The following is a 3210-nucleotide window of genomic DNA, read 5'->3' on the forward strand; positions in this document are numbered from 1 at the left end:
TTCCGCGGTACACGTGTTTCAAGCTCTACATGTGTATAATATAATATAATATAATATAACATAATATAATATGTGTATAATCTACAATGTAAAGCTATCCTCAGCCACAAAATTATCTCTCTCCCAGGGAATTATACCATCTCGACGTTGAAGTAAGAGGAAATGTGTGATGTAAGAGGTGAAGATCGTTTCGGTATTCTGTATAGTACTATATCTGGTATAATTCTCCACCCGGACATAATCTCTCCGGTCCTTCGAAAACCTTCCATACCTTGCGACGATTCAGTGTGTAGTGTTAAGTTGGTGGTCAAGAACAATACAATACCATAAAAAGACATACACAGATATTCATGTAAGAAAGTAAGAATAAACTTAAAATAAAAATAAAACTTAAAATAAAATAAAATTAAAAATAAAAAAATAAAAAACTAAAAAACTAAAAAATAAAGGGAGTCATATCGGTGGGGCGGGTAATCTAGGAAGTAATAAGAGAAAGACTGGATATACGACAGGCTCATACACATCAACATCCGTCCCTTGGCATCAGAAAGATCAGAAATGCAAAAAAAGCTTTTCGATATCTAGGTGAAATGACACATGATATGAAATTAATAAAAGTCGATTAGATCTAAATGTTGTGTATAGCTTCTTCACGATCTGCTGAAGTGGCTGTCTTCCCAATATATCCACAAACCATGCAGTTAAAGAGAAGATATTATTGAAATTGGTCATTACTCATTCTACCCCATTTTGGATATCATTCTTTTGAAAGTTGAAAATCATGAAATGAGACATTAGTGTGAGGTAAAAAAAAAATTGACTTGGAATCCAACAGAGAAAGAATATTGATTGATAAACACCAAAAATTATCCAGATATTTTATTTGCATTCTCGGTTAGAATCAATTACGAAGTTGAAACATTTCTTGGAAAAATGGGATCTATTTTAAAACGGGGGCCACATTTTTCATTAATGTTTTACGTAGTGTTTTTGGTACAGAAAGGCTTTCAAACTTCGTATACTTATCTATTTTGTGTTATAGAACAGAAAAATATTTTTGTATTCGAATTTATTTCATGTAAAAAATTGTCTTATTTCGATAATTTCAACCAATCACTGACAAGTATTCAGTTGTTTATATTTACTCCTTTGGCTGATTAAGCGATGTAAAGTGTATTTAATCTCCATACCTTCGTTTTATTTGCTTTTTTCATTTTAAATTTGCTTTAACCCTAACCCTAGAGTTAGGGTTAGGGTTAATTGTTTCAGAATCGTTTGTTTATGTAGTCGGCACTTAATGTATATCGGCTGAATGGACGTCAGTGATTGGTTGAAATTACAGAAATACGACAACTTTCACATGGAATAACTTATGGATTTCTTTTTTTTTTTAAGAAGACTAAGAGAAAAAGATGTTTTATATGACACATTCTACCAGTGTTCCAAGTTTCAAAGTGTTTCGTTAATGAAAAATGTGGCCCCCGTTTTAAAAAAGATCCAAAAAGGGTACCTGTCACCTGATTATGTTTCAGACTCTCTCAACAACAACTATGCTGACCAATTTTTACTCCTAAAGATGGTGCAACAGTACAAAATGACGATGCAATACTTGCCATGTAATGATTTCAAGCAAATAGAGAGAAAATAATAAGAAATCAGAAATTACTTATTTTGCCCCACCACCACTTATTTTTCTGAAAGTTAAGAAGGAACGAAATCAAGGGGTGTAAATTATCCGAAACTCCCCTCCCTGACTCCAAAATGAGTTTTCCAAACAAATGCTGATATAATTATAATCGACACCATCAAATTTCATTAAAAAATACTCATTTTTCGGAAAGTTATGAGGAAACAAAGTCGAGGGAGGGGTAGACACTTCTGTACTTATGTCTGAATTGCACAATCATACGTCCTTTAACGAAATTCTCAGGCACGATCAACGTGACAAGGAAAGTGATAAAGCTGGACATTTGAATTACAATCACAGTCCCACAACGTGAGACAAATGTATGACAAGGTGACCTTTGGGATGCAGGTACAGCTTTTGCGCTGTTTCCGTCTCTCCACTTTTAATTCACAAGGCTCGAATCGATCATACACTTGCTCAAGATGCCACTCGATTCACCATTTGGTTATGCCACGTCCGTAAAACAAAGTTAATTAAGGGTTTAATATATTCCGATCATTGTTTACTGATATAAAACCGGTCTGCCCCGGTGTAAACAAGACGTTTCATTGGTCTGTTTTCAGCCAATCAAATGTCGGGGTGTCACTTTTGAATGAAGTGGCAAAATATTTAGAGATTAAAGAAATTAAGGTAAGCCAGCTCCTTCATTGTTATTATTTACATTGTTGTTTGGGTCCCGATCGGCCTTGTTTGGACACAGTTTTATAATCAAAAGCGTTTCAGCCGTATCCTCTCTGTCTTCTCTCTTTTTTTTTTTTATAGAGATATGAAGGACTATGTTAATGTCTCCTCTCATTTTTAAGATAATGCGCGCAATTTAGAAGTGATTAGGATGTTCTCTCTAGAAACTTGAGCTTCTCCGTAGAGGCCCCTTCGTTTGTTTGTTGTTTAACCCGCCGCCACCCCAAGCGGTCCTTAATTGAGCAAACTAATGATTAATGGTCTTGCAATTATCAATCTCTCGCATCCTCTTCTTTTTTCTTCTACGTGACCGATTGCATGTAAGCCGGTATACATTAATCAATTTGTCCTCTGTTTCTTTTAAGACTGTATTATGTGATTTGAGAAAGATTTTCGGTGCTATTTCTAGCAGATCGAGTAACTTCATAGAAGCCCCTACATTAGCACGGACCCCCCAAATTTGTGTTATTGTTGTTTAGCTCCAATGTGACTTTATCCGAACAGACTACGATCAAATATTTTTCGGAGGAATTCTGATCCAAGTACCATATTTTTCTTCTCAGGCATGTTGTATCCTGAATTCCTTGCATTCCTTCACCTGATGTTTTTTTGAATCTGAAGGATATGATGTGAGGAAAGTTTGACTGCTATTTTTAGTCGGGCATGCTCAGATGTAGATGTTATCTCGTTGGCTCAACAATTTAATTGGTTTGTGACAGTGTACTTATATTTGGTGGACATTGGAATTAGACACTGAGGGAAATGGCTGTAACTTTTTTATTTTTTAAGTTAGGCGATTTTCGTTTTCGATAATGTGTTCTATATGTCCCGGTCATGCGATT

The 3210-nt window shown here is 35.1% G+C and overlaps 1 long non-coding RNA gene across 1 annotated transcript in view; it reads left to right on the forward strand.

Annotated features, from left to right (window-relative positions):
- The first annotated feature begins 2064 nt into the window (after nt 1-2064).
- Nucleotides 2065-3210, forward strand: part of LOC128251302 (uncharacterized) — a 9883-nt gene continuing 8737 nt past the window's right edge. The window contains exon 1 of the long non-coding RNA XR_008267076.1: nt 2065-2317. This is a non-coding gene — a long non-coding RNA (uncharacterized LOC128251302). The remainder of the gene's footprint in view (nt 2318-3210) is intronic.

The sequence above is a fragment of the Octopus bimaculoides genome, chromosome 30 (assembly GCF_001194135.2).
Source record: "Octopus bimaculoides isolate UCB-OBI-ISO-001 chromosome 30, ASM119413v2, whole genome shotgun sequence".
NCBI lineage: Eukaryota > Metazoa > Mollusca > Cephalopoda > Octopoda > Octopodidae > Octopus > Octopus bimaculoides.